The sequence below is a fragment of the Anomaloglossus baeobatrachus genome, chromosome 5 (assembly GCF_048569485.1).
Source record: "Anomaloglossus baeobatrachus isolate aAnoBae1 chromosome 5, aAnoBae1.hap1, whole genome shotgun sequence".
In the NCBI taxonomy this organism is placed as follows: domain Eukaryota; kingdom Metazoa; phylum Chordata; class Amphibia; order Anura; family Aromobatidae; genus Anomaloglossus; species Anomaloglossus baeobatrachus.
In genome coordinates, this window is record NC_134357.1 from 251,458,265 (window position 1) to 251,477,102 (window position 18,838).

Below are 18,838 nucleotides of genomic sequence, written 5' to 3' on the forward strand. Positions count from 1 at the left end.
TGGTCGGTGGTTGACCTCCACCTTGCTATGCACCCCAATTTTGGATGTATTCCATCTGTCTAGATTTTGGCGGTTGGTGACTGTTCACATTAAGTCATCAGGCTTTTTCCACAGGCTATTTTACTTCATGCAGCATTTGCTTGGACCTGGCCCGCCCACAGCCATGACTCAGTCATGGGTACGGGATTGAAATAGACCAGGTGAGTGCTGCTAAGAACAGTTCTACTATTCATATGTGAGGCCGTATGGCACATTTTATAAAAATATTTTAGTGTAGGACTGCCTCAAATGAGATTTGCCGTGACGTGGCGAGGCAGCTCAAGAAATTGCAATTTTTTGCCAAAAATCTCAAAATGTTTATAATAAGTACAGTTTGGAATGTTTAGTGCTGAAGTGCACATTTGGTGCTGGCTTTTTGTTTTTTAAGTACACAAAGGTGCAGGGAAAGACAGCCGCCATCACCTGTGCGGGGAGAGACACTGCAGCCGGCTGCGGGACCCGTCCATCCAGCCGTTTGGTTTACCGAGGACTTTGTGCATCTCTTACTGAGTGAGTACATCTGTGCCATCCGGCACCGTGCCGCGCTGTCCCTGCAACCATGCACCTCACCAATCCTGCCTCCCTGTCACACCACCGGGCCCCGGGACCACCGACCCCTACCCACGGAGGGGGAAAACAACATCCCAGCTGCTCCCTACCATCGCTCCCGGGATCCCCGTCACCAGCAGCGGTGGTGCCTATCTTGACCACAACCCGTGGGTGGCGTCACGGACTAAATCCCCCAAACCAACCACCCCTTTCACTCACGGGCGAGGAGCGCCGCTCGAGTCCCCAGATCCGGCCCACCGCTCGAGCCACCGAGCAGCAGCAGCCGCAGCAGCGCCGGACCCAAGCGTTAGCAAGCGCGACAGCGGTGTCCTCACCGACCGCGACAGTAGTTGCCCAGAAAGCGTATTCTGACCTCAGCCCTGATGATGGTCGGTACTATGGGAAGCTAAAAGATGAGATTCTTTCCTGGATGGGGGTTAACACCTATGTACGGGCTCAGCGGGTACACCAGTGGACTTATGAGGAGAGCAAACCTGTACAGTCCCAAGCTTTTGCCCTACTGCACCTTGTGGCTCCAGCCTGAGACCTTGAGCCCAGACCAGATGATAGAGCGGGTGGTGGTGGACAGGTTTGTGCGAACCTTGCTGGTTGCCATTCAACATTGGGTGGGGCAAGTGGATCCAGGTAACCTGGATTAGTTGGTGAGCTTGGTGGAGCTGTATGCGGCTATGCAGGAATTAGTCCGAGACGCTGGGTCACTCCATGCAGCCCTTTGGCCCACAAAAACCCCTGAGAAATGCACCCAGCTCTCTGCAGGACTTGTTCCATCCTGTGCCCCTGCCAAGAGTGTACCCCGGACTAAGGATATCCGGTTTCCACTATTAGGTGCCGGCGGTGCCAGGAGCTGGGGCACATGACTGCTCAGTTCCCACTAACGTCTGAACCTATGGACTGTGGGTACTCTCGCCGCATGTCGTTGTATGCCCAGATTGTATGGGCGCCTGGTAGAGGCTGTCTTGGACTCAGGAAGCCTGGTGACTCTCATCCATGCCTCTCTTATCTCAGGACTGAACCCTACAGGATGAAAGGTAGGGGTTGTTTGCATTCATGGTGATGTCAAAGAGTACTTTACAGAAATGGTCACCCTTTCAACACCATGCGGAGAAATGCTCCATGAGGTAGGAGTAATTAAAACTCTTGCCTATGCGGCTATATTTGGGAGAGACTTGCCCTTGTTCTTGACTCTGTGGGAAAAGCGGAGTAGCCCTTCCAAGGTAATGGTTTGTCCGGATCCTGAACCTGAAGATCCTGATTCAGGGACACCTGCCATAGGGGTGGCCAACATAGGGACAGAGTGTAATCCCGACAGGTCTCCCCTAGAGGTAATGGCAGGTGAGGTTGAAGTGCATGAGCCAATCCCGGAGCTGGAGGTGTCTCCAGATAATTTGGGTCAGCCCAGCTCCAGGATCCCACCCTGGTCTGGGCCCGTTGAAGAGTGGCAGTGATTAATGGGGTGGTACAGCAGCCCGGCGCAGACACAAGTTTTCCCCACTTTGTGCTCAAGCGGGAGTTGCTCTACCAGGTTGATAAGATCCGGGATGAAGTGGTGGAGCAGCTGATAGTACCACAGCCGTATCACCAGAAAGTGCTTGCGTTAGCTCTCAACCATTTAATGAGTGGCCATCTGGGGGAGAAGAAGACACTAGAGCGTATACGCCAGCGTTTTTATTGCCCCGGGATTATTACTGAAGTTAAGAGGTATTGTGAATCTTGCCCGGAATGTCAGCTAACCACACCCATGGCAAATTTCCGTAGTCCTTTGTTACTGTTGCTTATAATAGGGATACCTTTTGAGCAGATTGCAATGGATCTGGTGGGACCAATTGTGAAATCAGCCCGGGGCCACCAACATATATTGATGGTAATAGATTATGCTACTCGTTACCCTTAGGCGATACCCCTCCGTCACACCTCGGTGAGGCTTATTGCTCAGCAGTTGTTTGTCATGTTCTGTCGTTTTGGGTTGCCTAAGGAGATCCTTACCGATCTGGGAACTCCGTTAATGTCTAAGATCACCAGGGAACTGTGCAAACTTCTCCAGATTAAGCAGCTATGCACGTCGGTGTACCATCCGCAAACTGATGGGCTAGTAGAACGGTTTAAAAAAAATGCTGAAAACTATGTTAAAAAGGGTGGTTTCCCAGGATGGGAAAGATTGGGATATGTTATTACCGTATTTAATGTTTGCCATCCGAGAAGTGCCACAGTCTTCCCCATGATTTTCACCATTTGAATTATTATATGGCAGACATTCCCGTGGTCTGTTGGACATTGTTAAAGAGGCATGGGAACAGGAACCTACCCCCCTAAAAGCATAGTTGAGCACATTATGAGTAGAGTTGAGCGCGGTCCGAGGTTCGAGGTTCTCCAGTTCTAGGCTCGAGTGATTTTGGGGGCTGTTCGAGATCGAACTAGAACTCGAGCTTTTTGCAAAAGCTCGATAGTTCTAGATATGTTCGAGAACGGTTCTAGCAGCAAAAAGCAGGGCTTTTTACAGCTACAGTGTGCAGGGGCCATCGCTGGCAGCCTGCCAGAAGCTGGTAACCAAGATAAACATCGGGTATCCAACCAAAGCGCTTTGGTCAGTAACCCGATGTTTATCCTAGTTACGTGCAGGAAGCCCACACTTCCCCGCTCAGCTCGCTTCGCCACCTCCTGCCCGCGGCATGTATTGTACACACGTACACACACACACACACACACACACACACACACACACACACACACACACACATGGTCCTGCTCGGCTTACCTGCGGTGATGAAGTCCCGCCATCCCGACCTCAGTGCTGTCACTGTCCTCCATGGCCGCCGCTTGTCACATCACCTTCTCTCGCTTCCGACCCGAGACTGACTAGCGGTGACGTCACGGGCCTCTCGCGATACTTGGTGTGAAGGCGCCAATCATTGAACTCAGTGACAGGGGCTGTCAGTGTGCTGGAGATCAGCGCAGGTAATGTACCTCGCTGACAGCAGCACTTCTCATGCCCTGCAGTGACCTGGGCTGACCCATTGATGTTAGCTCAGGTCACTGCACTGCTCTCCCAGCCAATGGGGAACATCCTGCTCTTCATTGACTGGGACAGTGTGGATCGTCATGGCAACCCCTTGGTTTACACCAGACCTGGATTTGTTTTTCATTCTAATAAATTGGTTAAAGAGGGAATGTTTTTTCAAATAAAAATGTGTTTGTCGTCTATTTTTTTTTTATTACTGACTGGGTTGGTGATGTCGGGTATCTGATAGACGCCTGACCTCACCAACCCCAGGGCTTGATGCCAGGTGACATTACACATCTGGTATTAACCCCATATATTGCCCCGTTTGCCACCGCACCAGGGCGCGGGATGAGCTGGGGCGAAGCACCAGGATTGGCGCATCTAATGGATGCGCCACTTCTGGGGCGGCTGCGGCCTGCTATTTTTAGGCTGGGGAGAGTCCAATAACCATGGACCTCCCTAGTCTGAGAATATCAGGCCCCAGCTGTCTGCTTTACCTTGGCTGGTGATCCAATTTTGGGGGACCCCTACGTGTTTTTTTTTTTAATTATTTATTTAATTTAAAATAACAGTGTGGGGTGCCCTCAGTTTTGGATTACCAGCCAAGGTGAGGTTGCCAGCTGTGGTCTGCAGGCTGCAGCCGTCTGCTTTACCCTAGTTAACTACAAAACTAGGGGGAACCCTACGTCATTTTTTTTTTTCATTTTTTTGGCTAAATACAAAGCTAAGCACCCCTTAGTGCCACATGAAAGGCACCAAAGGGTGCTCCACTTTTTCTCCACTTTTTCTCCACTTTTTCTCCATTTTTTCTCCACTTTTTCTCCATTTTTTTCTCCACTTTTTCTCCACTTTTTCTCCACTTTTTCTCCACTTTTTTCTCCATTTTTTCTCCACTTATTCTCCATTTTTTCTCCACTTATTCTCCATTTTTTCTCCATTTTTTCTCCACTTTTTCTCCATTTTTTCTCCACTTTTTCTCCACTTTTTCTCCACTTTTTCTCCACTTTTTCTCCATTTTTTCTCCACTTTTTCTCCACTTTTTCTCCACTTTTTCTCCATTTTTTCTCCATTTTTTCTCCATTTTTTCTCCACCTTTTTTCCACTTTTTCTCCACTTTTTCTCCACTTTTTCTCCACTTTTTCTCCACTTTTTGCTCCACTTTTTCTCCACTTTTTCTCCACTTTTTCTCCATTTTTTCTCCACTTTTTCTCCACTTGTTCTCCATTTTTTCTCCACTTTTTCTCCACTTTTTCTCCACTTTTTCTCCACTTTTTTTCCACTTTTTCTCCAATTTTTCTCCATTTTTTTCTCCATTTTTTCTCCACTTTTTCTCCAATTTTTCTCCATTTTTTTCTTTATTTTTTCTCCACTTTTTCTCCACTTTTTCTCCATTTTTTTCTCCACTTTTTCTCCACTTTTTCTCCACTTTTTCTCCACTTTTTCTCCACTTTTTTCTCCATTTTTTCTCCACTTATTCTCCACTTATTCTCCACTTTTTCTCCATTTTTTCTCCATTTTTTCTCCACTTTTTCTCCACTTTTTCACTTTTTCTCCACTTTTTCTCCACTTTTTCTCCATTTTTTCTCCACCTTTTCTCCACTTTTTCTCCATTTTTTCTCCATTTTTTCTCCACTTTGTCTCCACTTTTTCTTCACTTTTTCTCCACTTTTTCTCCACTTTTTCTCCACTTTTTCTCCATTTTTTCTCCACTTTTTCTCCACTTTTTCTCCACTTTTTCTCCATTTTTTCTCCACTTTTTCTCCACTTTTTCTCCACTTTTTCTCCACTTTTTCTTCACTTTTTCTCCACTTTTTGCTCCACTTTTTCTCCACTTTTTCTCTACTTTTTCTCCACTTTTTCTCCACTTTTTCTCCACTTTTTCTCCACTTTTTCTCCATTTTTTCTCCACTTTTTCTCCACTTTTTCTCCACTTTTTCTCCACTTTTTTTCCACTTTTTTTCCACTTTTTCTCCAATTTTTCTCCATTTTTTTCTCCATTTTTTCTCCACTTTTTCTCCAATTTTTCTCCATTTTTTTCTTTATTTTTTCTCCACTTTTTCTCCACTTTTTCTCCACTTTTTCTCCACTTTTTCTCCACTTTTTCTCCAGTTTTTCTATGGTCGGTCTACCCATTAGCTCTGCCATGCATAGTGTAGCTCTACACCTACTGCACATGTTACTTTATGATTGACATCTCTTTCGTACCAGAGCTGTCTAAGCCTACTCTGACCCCATATTTGTCATTACTATATTGTCCTTGTACTGTATTATGTCATTTGTATCATGTGTTTCATTTCTTGCTGTGTTGCAATTTTTTTGCTGCATCCCAATTGTACCTCTACATTGTTCGAGTTTATGTTATTGTTCTCTCACTCCTATGTGATACTGATTATTGTCATTTTTCATGATTACATGCAGATAAGTCGAATCTGACGAAGGCTCAGGCCGAAACGTCATTTGTAACTTGTTTTGGACAAAAACATATATGCTTATGAAAAAAAATTTTTTCTTAATACGGACCAATAAAGAGTGATTTTGCATTACTATCCGTTGTGACTTACTGACTTAGTCTGGGAGATTTAGAGTGCCGAGGTTACTCACTAATTTTATCTATTATTACCTCTGAGCACCTATATACCAGTGAGCAGAGCTTCCTCTACAGTAGTTCTCCTGATTAGGCATGCCCTTACCTCATGAGCAGGGCATTGCAGCTTTGGTTGCAACCATTACAACATGGACTCTGCTGCTGTGGACCCGAGAAGAGTGAGTGCAGATTCATTGCACCCACACTCCCCACATGAAGGGTCCTCACTCCTAGAAAATGGGGGATACGTTCCCTGAGTGTCTCCCCCCCCATATTCTAGACGGTCCAGAGTCGTCGTGGGACCCCTTTATTTTTTTTCTTACAATAAATTGGTGAAAGAGGAAATGTTTTGGGGACTGTTTTTTCAAATAAATTTCTTTTGTCGATTTTTTTTTTTTGTTAGTACTGACAGTTTATGATGTTGGGTATCTAATAGACGCCATGACATCACAAACTGCTGGGCTTGATCTCAGGTTACTTTACAGCTAGTATCAACCCGATTTATTACCCTGTTTGCCACTGCACCAGGGCACGGGATGAGCTGGGGTGAAGCGCCAGGATTGGCGCATCTAGTGGATGCGCCACGTCTGGGGTGCCTGCGGCCTGCTATTTTTAGGCTGTGAAGGCCCAATAACTATGGACCTTCCCACCCTGAGAATACCAGACCACAGCTGTCCGCTTTACCTTGGCTGGTGATCCAATTTGGGGGGGACCCTACTTTTATTGTGTAATTATTAATATTTATAAAATAATTATAAAAAAGAGCCTGAGGGGACCTCCACATTGGATCCCCAACCACGGTAAAGCTGCCAGCTGTGGTTTTCAGGCTACAGCCGTCTGCTTTACCCTAGCTGGCTATCAAAAATGGGGGGACCCAACGTCATTTTTTTTTTTAACTATTTTTTAAATAGAAAAAATTAATGGGCTTCCCTGTATTTTGATTGCCAACCAAGGTAACGGCAGGCAGATGGGGGTGGCAACCCATAGTTGTCTGCTTTATCTGCGCTGAGAATCAAAAATACCGCTGAGCGCTACGTCATTTTTTTTAAGATTTATTTTTACAGCACTGTGATGTCCAGCAATCAAAATACAGGGAAGCCCATTTTGTTTTTAGTTATTTAAATAAATAATTAAAAAAAATATATATGGGCTCCCGCTGCATTTTTTGTATTGCTAGCTAAGGGTAATCCAAGCAGCTACTGGCTGCTAACCCCCACTGCTTGGTGTTACCTTCACTGGCAATGGAAAATCCAGGGAAGCATTTTTTATTTTTTTTGCCAAAAAACTACAAAAAAAGGACGTGAGCTTCGCCATATTTTTGTATGCTAGCCAGGTATAGCAGGCAGGTGCTGGAAGAGTTGGATACAGCGCCAGAAGATGGCGCTTCTATGAAAATGCCATTTTCTGAGGCGGCTGCAGACTGCAATTCGCAGCAGTGGGGCCCAGAAAGCTCAGGCCAACCTGTGCTGCGGATTCCAATCCCCAGCTGCCTAGTTGTACCTGGCTGGGCACAAAAATGGGGCGAAGCCTACGTCATTTGTTTTCTAATTATTTCATGAAATTCATGAAAAAATAAAAAAAGGGCTTCCCTTTATTTTTGGTTCCCAGCCGGGTACAAATAGGCAACTGGGGGTTGGGGGCAGCCGTACCTGCCTGCTGTACCTGGCTAGCATACAAAAATATGGCGAAGCCCACATAATTTTTTCAGGGGGCAAAAAACTTCTGCATACAGTCCTGGATGGAGTATGCTGAGCCTTGTAGTTCTGCAGCTGCTGTCTGTCTGTATGGAGAAGAGCAGACAGCAGCTGCAGAACTACAAGGCTCAGCATACTCCATCCAGGACTGTATGCAGAATTTTTTTGCCCACCAAAAAAATGACGTGGGCTTCGCCATATTTTTGTATGCTAGCCAGGTACAGCAGGCAGCCACGGGCTGCCTCCAACCCCCAGTTGCCTATTTGTACCCGGCTGGGAACCAAAAATATAGGGAAGCCCGTTTTTTTTTTAATTATTTCACTTATTTCATGAAATAATTAAAAAACAAATGACGTGGGCTTCGCCCCATTTTTGTGTCCAGCCGGGTACAACTAGGCAGCTGGGGATTGGAATCCGCAGCACAGGTTAGCCCGAGGTTTCTGGGCGCCTCTGCTGCGGATTTCAGTCCGCAGCCGTCCCAGAAAATGGCGCTCTCATAGAAGCGCCATCATCTGGCGCTGTATCCAACTCTTCCAACAGCCCTGGAGCCGGGTGGCTTGTTGGGTAATCATGAGTTAATACTGGCTTTGTTTTACTAGCCAGTATTAAGCCAGAGATTCTTAATGTCAGGCACGTTTGACCCGGCCATTAAGAATCTCCAATAAAGGGTTAAAAAAAACACCACACAGAGAAAAAATACTTTAATAGAAATAAATACACAGACACATTAGAGACTCCATCTTTATTACCCTACCCCCTGTCAGCCCTCCACGATCCTGCTCTTCTGTCTTCTTTCTTTCTAGTGTAGTAGTAGTGACGATTGTAGTGAGGATGAGGTTCACCAGCCCATCATGGGCTGGGGAACCTCATCCTCACTACAATCCTCACTACAATCGGGAAGCAGCGTGCAGCATTCACTCCGTGAGTGATCAGTGCTGGCTGTCAGCGGTAACAGCGGTAACGCTGATAGACGTGTTACCATAGCAACGGTGCTCTCGGAGCCGTGGTTAGCGGTGACGTCACCGCTAACTGCGTTGCTATGGCAACGGTGATCTCCGTTAATGACCGGCTGTGTCAGCCGGTCCCTATCGGAACGGGGAGTCGACCGTGTGCTAGAGCATGTCGCCGGTACACGGCGATACACATATGTGCACCGTGTACCGGAGAGATGCACTCGCAGGTCCTACATGACGCGTCATAGTCATGTGACCAGTCTGTAGCCAATGAGATAATAGCCACGTGACTGGTCACATGGCTATTTTGACATCACGATAGGTCCTGCATCTAGGCTGGCAGTGCCGGTCGCCGGGAGGATTCAGCGATCATCGGATGGAATAGCGGCAGGAGACAGAGTGCAGAAGGGATCGCGGGGACCGGTAAGTGTTATGGCAATGTTTATTAACTGTTTGTGTACATTTATCATGCATTTTTATGTGTTTGTGATTGCCTCCCATTATAGCCTATTGGTTCGAGTTCGGTTCGTCGAACGTTCGACGAACCGAACTCGAACTGGACCTCCGTTCGGCGAACCGACCTCGAGCCGAACCGGGACCGGTTCGCTCATCTCTAATTATGAGCATGCAGGACCGGATTACAGCGGTAATGCCAATTGCTAAGGAACATCTAATGGATGCTCAGGCGGCTCAAAGTTCTAGGTATAATAGAAAGGCTACTATCAGGTCCTACAAAAAGGGGCATTGCGTATTAGTGTTGGTACCCACCTCTGAAAGTAAATTCTTAGCCAAGTGGCAAGGGCCTTATGAGATCCGGGAGAAAATTGGGGAAATAAATTAGAAAGTGTATCAACCAGGTAGGAGAAAACCAGGACAGATATACCATGGGAATCTCCTGAAAGCCTGGAAGGATAGAGAGTGTATGGTTACTGATGTAACCACCATTGTATCTCCTGCGGACCCACTGACATCGGGCAAGTTGGAAACCGGTGATGAGAAACCCGGAGTGAAGATAGGTGACTGTCTCACAAAGCAGCAGAGATGGGCGTCTCGTAAATTAATACATCAGAATGCGGATGTATTCTCAGACCTACCCGGTGGAACATCTGTACTCCATCATGACATTGTCACCGAGCCTCACGTAAAGGTCCGAATGAAGCCATGCTATGTGTCGGAGGCTCGTAGGCAACCATTCGTGGAAGAGGTGAAAAAAATACTACAACTAGGTGTTATTGAAAAGTCTTGGAGCGAATAGACTAGCCCTATTGGATTGATCCCAAAGCCAGACGGTTCGTTTGTACGATTTTGTAACAATTTCCGTTAATTGAATGAGGTGTCAAAATTTGATCTTTACCCAATGCCCAGGGTGGATGAGTTAATTGAGAGACTGGGACAAGCATAGTATTTTACAATGCTCGATCTGATCAAGGGTTATTGGCAAGTACCACTGACAGAATCGGCAAACGAAAAGACTGCTTTTGTCACCCCAGAGGGTCTCTATCCTATGTCGTTTTGCCTTTTGGCCTACATGGGGATCCAGCCACAATTCAGAGGCTGATGGACATAGTGTTAGAACCTCATTAGAATTATGCATCAGCGTATGTGGATGACATTATCATCTATAGTACTGACAGGCATTCACACTTATCCCAGGTACAAGCGGTAGTGAACTCACTCAGAACCACAGGTTTGATGGCCAACCCAAAAAGTGTGCAATAGGTCTCAAAGAAGATCGCTACTTAGGTTATGTGATAGGCAAGGTGTTATCAAGCCCCAGATTAATAAAGTCGAAAATATAGAAAACTGTTCCCCTGGCCTCTCACCACAAATGCGCTGCCTTTTGTTCATCTCGTTGGTATCTTTGACAGCAACACCCACATTTGGGGCGGTGACGGCAGGGCGCTGTCTGTATGTGATGTCACATGACCCGCATGTCACCCTGAACGGATGCCCCCCTATGCCAGTAGTAGCGGCGCTTGTGCTGGCTGTGGCAGGCGGGTTGTCTAGGTGACGGCAGGATGCTATTTGCATGCAAGGTCACATGACCCAGAAGCCACCTTGAACTGACCCACCTATAGCGGCAACAGCGGCGCTTATGCTGGCTGTGATGAGCTGATTGCCTGGGAGGCACTGTGTTGCTAAGTTTTAAGGGAGGTCATGTGACCAGGATGACATCGGGCATACACACACACACACCCCTGTGCACCAATGAATTGACGTTTTTAAAAGTCAATTGACATAATATGTATAGAACGTTCGGATTGGATTGTCATACTACAATCCTATTGGTGGATGGTGATATAAAAAGGTGCTGTTCATGATTGAGAGACCACCCCCAGAAGAAGAATTTCACCAAAACCTATAGGTCGGGGTTTCTTGGATTCTCGCTCCACAGTTTAGGTAAAAGTATGCACTTTATTTATTCTGACATTCTGGTGTGTTTTGGTGTTTGTTTGTGCTCATCTCTCACTTGTGTCTCCTACTTACCTTTTCTGATACCACTCTGTGTGTACTTTAAATACTGGAATCGTCCTTTATCTATGAGCTTTTTTCTGGAGATCCTCTTGTGAGATTTGTATTGCAAACACTTTTTTAACTGATCTGTGGAGCAAGGCTGCCACCTGCTGGTCCTCTATCTAAGTTAATCTAAAAGTACTTATTTTTTGTAGGTTTTAAAAATTGGATTGTCAATAAGATGTATACACTCCCTGTCTGAAGTTCTGTCGCTTATCCATGTTATGTAAATAAAAGCTAATAACCTTTTAACTTTAAATTCATCCATTGGTTTCATAAATTACTCTTTTGAAAGCTGAAACCCTCCCAAATTTGGTTTAGGTTATGAAAATAAAGTTGCTGCAAAGCTGAAATATCGGTCATTTAATGAACACAAAAAGGTCAGATTTTTGGCAAGACAAAAGTTTTGTCGCCCACAGAAAGTAATGTGAACTTCAAACAAGTAATTAACTTCTAATACAAAGATATGTTGCATAACATAAGAGAGAGAGAGAGAGAGAGAGAAAAAATTCCCGGATCCCGATCGTGCACCCCGAATCCCGGGTACTGGTCGGACTCGGATCGGACTCTCGAACCGTGCGGATCCGGATTTGGCCGATCCGAGTCCGCTCAACACTACCCGGGACTCAATGAGGGCTACGGGGAGGTGCCGTTGGGAAAGTCAGGGTCACTTATGTACTCACTCAGTCCAATAACGCTGACACCGACAACTGTGGTAAACCAAAGTTCTTGACACCGCTGCCGCTTGGAGGGAGCACGCCTGGATCCTGTGCCCATTGGTGTTGCCTTTTAGTCTGTGACCTTTTGCTTGGCACCTTTTCTTCTAACTGGTCCTTTTAGCATAAAACTAGTCGGGTCCCATTCACCAGTGTGGCTAACTGGGTGAGGTGCCGTTGGGAAAGTCAGGGTCACTTATGTACTCACTCAGTCCAATAACGCTGACACCGACAACTGTGGTAAACCAAAGTTCTTGACACCGCTGCCGCTTGGAAGGAGCACGCCTGGATCCTGTGCCCATTGGTGTTGCCTTTTAGTCTGTGACCTTTTGCTTGGCACCTTTTCTTCTAACTGGTCCTTTTAGCATAAAACTAGTCGGGTCCCATTCACCAGTGTGGCTAACTGGGTGAGGTGCCGTTGGGAAAGTCAGGGTCACTTATGTACTCACTCAGTCCAAAAACGCTGACACCGACAACTGTGGTAAACCAAAGTTCTTGACACCGCTGCCGCTTGGAGGGAGCACGCCTGGATCCTGTGCCCATTGGTGTTGCCTTTTAGTCTGTGACCTTTTGCTTGGCACCTTTTCTTCTAACTGGTCCTTTTAGCATAAAACTAGTCGGGTCCCATTCACCAGTGTGGCTAACTGGGTGAGGTGCCGTTGGGAAAGTCAGGGTCACTTATGTACTCAGTCCAATAACGCTGACACCGACAACTGTGGTAAACCAAAGTTCTTGACACCGCTGCCGCTTGGAGGGAGCACGCCTGGATCCTGTGCCCATTGGTGTTGCCTTTTAGTCTGTGACCTTTTGCTTGGCACCTTTTCTTCAAACTGGTCCTTTTAGCATAAAACTAGTCGGGTCCCATTCACCAGTGGGGCTAACTGGGTGAGCTTGCTCTCAGGGTTCAAAAAGATAAGCAAAGATTGACATTTTTATTTACACATAAATCTCACATTAGCGAGGCTTGTCACTTAAACGTTACTAAATTTTTAAAACATTCATCTCCTCAACGATGGGACGCTACTGGTTTCAATGGTAGCAGAGACTCAACCTACTCCATTGCAGCCTCTACTCACGATAGTCCAGTCCCGGATCCCGTTAACCCGCCACCCAAATAACCTGACCCGCTGCATACCTATGGTGGGTCCGTGACCTGGTTAAGGTTCCGGGCGTTGTGTTTGACGACTCTGGTGGGCACAGGAGGTGCAACTACAGTCAGGGCCAGAAATATTTGGACAGTGACACAAGTTTTGTTATTTTAGCTGTTTACAAAAACATGTTCAGAAATACAATTATATATATACTATGGGCTGAAAGTGCACACTCCCAGCTGCAATATGAGAGTTTTCACATCCAAATCGGAGAAAGGGTTTAGGAATCATAGCTCTGTAATGGATAGCCTCCTCTTTTTCAAGGGACAAAAAGTAATTGGACAAGGGACTCTAAGGGCTGCAATTAACTCTGAAGGCGTCTCCCTCGTTAACCTGTAATCAATTAAGTAGTTAAAAGGTCTGGGGTTGATTACAGGTGTGTGGTTTTGCATTTGGAAGCTGTTGCTGTGACCAGACAACATGTGGTCTAAGGAACTCTCAATTGAGGTGAAGTAGAATATCCTGAGGCTGAAAGAAAAGAAAAAATCCATCAGAGAGATAGCAGACATGCTTGGAGTAGCAAAATCAACAGTTGGGTACATTCTGAGAAAAAAGGAATTGACTGGTGAGCTTGGGAACTCAAAAAGGCCTGGGCGTCCACGGATGACAACAGTGGTGGATGATCACCGCATACTTTCTTTGGTGAAGAAGAACCCGTTCACAACATCAACTGAAGTCCAGAACACTCTCAGTGAAGTAGGTGTATCTGTCTCTAAGTCAACAGTAAAGAGAAGACTCCATGAAAGTAAATACAAAGGGTTCACATCTAGATGCAAACCATTCATCAATTCCAAAAATAGACAGGCCAGAGTTAAATTTGCTGAAAAACACCCCACGAAGCCAGCTCAGTTCTGGAAAAGTATTCTATGGACAGATGAGACAAAGATCAACCTGTACCAGAATGATGGGAAGAAAAAAGTTTGGAGAAGAAAGGGAATGGCACATGATCCAAGGCACACCACATCCTCTGTAAAACATGGTGGAGGCAACGTGATGGCATGGGCATGCATGGCTTTCAATGGCACTGGGTCACTTGTGTTTATTGATGACATAACAGCAGACAAGAGTAGCCGGATGAATTCTGAAGTGTACAGGGATAGAGGTTTCATTTCAAATCCAATGTGGTGGCATGCAGAGCCCGACTCGCGAAAATTGTGTCACTGTCCAAATATTTCTGGACCTAACTGTATATACAAGTTCGTGTTGGTCACGCCAGTCCTGTGACCGTGGTCCATTTTTACTAAATATTTAACGGAGTCCATCTACCGGGTGTACACATTTTAACAATCTTCTTGCAAATCTGGTAACTTTCACTCTTTCTTTAAAACTGGTTGATTAGGCACTTATTTACTAACATTTTCTATATGGAAAATAACAAACTATGGAAACTAACAAAGGAAAACACCGATACCTAACAATTCTATGGCATCGTTAAACCTCTGGTACTTTCAACATTTTTCAACACTCTTCTCTGTAAAAGCCTTGAGCAACCTGGTAGTCGTTGCCCCTTGCGCTGACCCCCACCGGGGCCTCCTTGTGCCATCTACCAGCACTGCACCGTCGAAGGCTCTAGTGGCCTTTTCTCTGTGACAAAGAGTGGAGAATGGTTCAACAAGGAGGGTGCAGTCTACTTGCAGAAAAACTCGCCTGTCACCTTCCATCAGGAACCCTTTTGCCGGTCCCTGACAGCCTCCTCCATTTGAACTCTGGAGAATGTTCAACAAAGGTGACAGTCCACACAAAACTTTGAAACATGCAGGTTCCGGTCCCTTTTTTAATGTTGGACACCTCCTGGACACATTCTTGCAAAGTGCCCTGGTAAACCACAGTGACGGCAGATAGGCACCACTTCCATTGCATCAACTGAAATCTCCTCATCTGAAGTGGACTCTGCTTCCATTTCCATGATCTCCAATACCAACTGTGCCCGTGACGACAGTATCATTCTGCGTCTATTTCCTCCATAACGTGGAACCCATGCAGCTTCTGGGGTACTGGAACCTGAATCACCTTCTTCCATCGCCTCCAGTTCTGAGTCCATAGTAACCGGGTCAATTTGGTCAGTAGCCACAGACTGATCATCTCTCTCAGGAGTTGAGGGGTCTGCTGCCGGTGGTGCGGGCAGCGCCTCGGGGTCAGCCTCAGCGGAGGGTGAAGGTGACGGCGACTGAGTGCTTGCCTGGAGCGGGGGCGGCTCGGATCCCACAGCCGCACTGGCCGGATTATGGAAATCATCTGGGACTGAGTAACCGCTTACCCACTCCTCTCGTGAAACTTCGGTTTCAGTGGTTTGCACTGCTGCAGCCATCCTCCGTGTCTCCATCCGCGGAGCTGCTCCGGGAGCCTCTACTGAGCAACTGCGCCTCTCCGCCATCTTGACTCTGCGTCATCCAGGAAAGTTATGGCAGAGTCCTGGCGTCCCTGCTTCTCTTCCGTTGTGGTTACATTCCGGCACGCCCCCTAGGTTTTCACTCAGCACTCTTTCGCGCATTGTGGCCCTCTGGGAACTTCCGGTTCTGGCCTCACACTCAGGACGTAGGGCGGGGCTTCTGCTTTGTGCGCTTTCATGGGGAAGATGGTGTTTTGGCGCAAAAAGATGGCGGAAAATGACGGAATTGGCGGGAAAAGGAATTTTGACTTGCGGTTTTCGGCTCTAAGGCGCACGTCACCCAGGTAAGTGGGTCCTGCTCGAATCCTGTTCATGACGCCAAAGTTTCCAAGGTGTGCCGTCCCCGCGTCAGCAGCCGGGGCTGCTCGGATCCGTGGTGGCTCGAGGGATCTCCGGACCTGGGCATCGGGATCGCGCGGTCACTCAGAATAAAAGGGGGGCTATTTACAAGGGAAGATGTGGAAAGTTCGTTACGCCACCCGCGGTGTGTGGTAAGGTGGAGTACTACCGCTGTCGTTGGGAGTACCCGGTGACGATGGTGTGGGCAGCCAGGTGTTTAACCCCTCCACGGGTAGGGAGATGCCTCGGGACTCGATGAGGGCTGCGGAGAGGTGCCATTGGGAAAGTCAGGGTCACTTATGTACTCATTCAGTCCAATAACGCTGACACTGACAACTGTGGCAAACCAAAGTTCTTGACACTGCTGCCGCTTGGAGGGAGCACGCCTGGGTCCCGTGCCATTGGTGTTGCCTTTTAGTCTGTGACCTTTTCCTTGGCACCTTTTCTTCTAACTGGTCCTTTAGCATAAAACTAGTCGGGTCCCGCTCACTAGTGTGGCTAACTGGGTGAGCTTGCTCTCAGGGTTCACGCTTGGGATTTTCTGGACTATGTAGTGGGAAAGTCCTGTCCCCCTCATTGTGCTAGTACCCCGATTTTGGAGCGGGTGGAGAGCGGATCTTGAAGGCTCTGTCCTCGTCGGGTAAATTACCATGACGCCTGAAGCTACTTCCTGGCCTAGGGTCCACGTACCCCGTCATGCCCTGGCCCCTGCCCGGTGATGGCACAAGGCCACCGGCTGTCCTCCTCGACAGTCCGTGCCCCTTGTCACGATTCCCTGCGACCGGGGTCCAGCTCCTACCAGGCCCAGACGAACGTCTACCACCTAGTAGTCTTAAGGAGCCCAGCTCCTGACCTGTCCTCCCTCAAGTCACTGCTCAACTGACTGTCTCCTGCCACTCCTGACCTCGCCATAACCAACCCCCACACAGGGCGACCCTATTCCCTTCAGGTTGTCTACTGGTGTGTCTGGTGGGTGTGGTGCAGAGTGTTCCTAGGATTTTGATTAGCTTGTTCTTGGCAACACCAAAGGTCAGGGACCCGTAACCAAGGAGGAGGTGGATACTGTGCAGAAGGGCAGATTGCACAATACCCTGTGACGACCTGATAGGCCAGGGCGTCATACTTCCATGAGCTTTAAGGACTGCATCCATACGATTCAACAATGATTCATACAATTTATTGATGAAGTCATCAGGAATAGCAAAGAATGCAGTCTTACATGCCTCCCAGAGTTCATGTAGCTTCTTTGGTTTTGTCTTCCAAGCTTCCCAAACATGCTCAATGATGTTACTCTCTGGTGACTGGGCTGGTTAGTCCTTGAGCACGTTGATCTTCTTTGCCAGGAGAAACTTTGTTGTAGAGATGGATGGATGAGATGGAGCACCATCATGCTACAGAAATCGACCCCTTTTATGATTGGGAATGTAAGAGGTAGCTAATACTTCTTGATATTTTAGGCTATTGATATTGCCTTCCACCTTGCAAATGTTTTGCACACCCCCATACTGAATGTAACCCCAGACCATGATCTTTCCACCACCAAACTTAACTGTTTTCTGGATCCATACGGGCTCCAGTGGGTCTCCTGCAGTATTTGCGGCAGCTGTGGTGTAATTCAACTGAAATATTAATCAGAGAAATCCACCTTCTGCCACTTTTCCAGCGTCCATCTGTTTAGCAGGCTGTGGGACTTGGCAAATGCCACACGGTGTTTTAATTGCCTTTTATTTAGTGTTGGTTTCTGGGCACTGATTGGACCACTGAGGCCATTTCGAGACAGAATCCTACAAAATGTTCTAGTTCACAAAGGGACTTGTTGGACCTCTGCTGCTGTGTAAGAGGGGCTGGCTTTGGATTTTCTAACCAACAAACGTTCCTCCTGAGCTTGTCAAAAACATCTCCAGTCTCTTCAAATCTTTTTTTAATTCTTTGTACTTGACGCTGAGACACATTAAAGGTGCAAGCTACCTCTGCAGTGGATCTGGTCTTCAGCCTCGTGATAATCAAGGCTTTGGTCGCAGGGTGGATTTTTGGCATGTTGTCAGAGGTCAAGTTGCAGTTTAAGTGAAGGTCTAGGGTGCTGGGTTTCTTTTTATACACACACCCACTAATTAACAGGTAAGGATGTAAACTAGGATTGAGTGCATTATATGACAAGGCGACAAATCTTTTGTCTTGCCAAAATCTGACCTTTCTGTGTTCATTAAATGATCAATATTTCAGCTTTGCAGCAACTTTATTTTCATAACCTAAACCAAATTTGGGAAGGTTTCAACTACCAAAAGAGAAATTTATGAAACCAATGGATTAATTTAAAGTCAGGTTATAAGCTTTTATTTACATAACATGGATAAGCGACAGAACTTCTGCCAGGGATTGTACATTTGTATTGAATTGCCTTTGTACCGAATTTTCTTTAGTTTGCATAATACAGCAGAATGTGGACGTATTCTCAGACCTGCTCGGCCGAACATCTGTAATCCGTCATGACATTGTCCCGAGCCTCATATAAAGGTACGATTGAAGCCTTACCGTGTGGCGGAGGCTCGTAGGCAAGCTATTGTGGAAGAGGTGAAAATAGTGCTACAACTAGGTCTTATTGAAAAGTCTCGGAGCAACTGGGCTAGCCCTATTGTATTAATCCCAAAGCCAGATGGTTCGTTACGATTTTGTAATCATTTCCGCAAGTTGAATGAGGTGTCAAAATTTGACTTTTACCCTGTGCCCAGGGTGTATGAGTTAATTGAGAGACAGTATTTTACAATGCTCGATCTGACCAAGGGTTATTGGCAAGTACCACTGCCAGAATCTGCAAAAGAAAAGACAGCTTTTGTCACCCCAGAGGGTCTCTATCACTATGTCGTCTTGCCTTTTGGCCTACATGGGGCTCC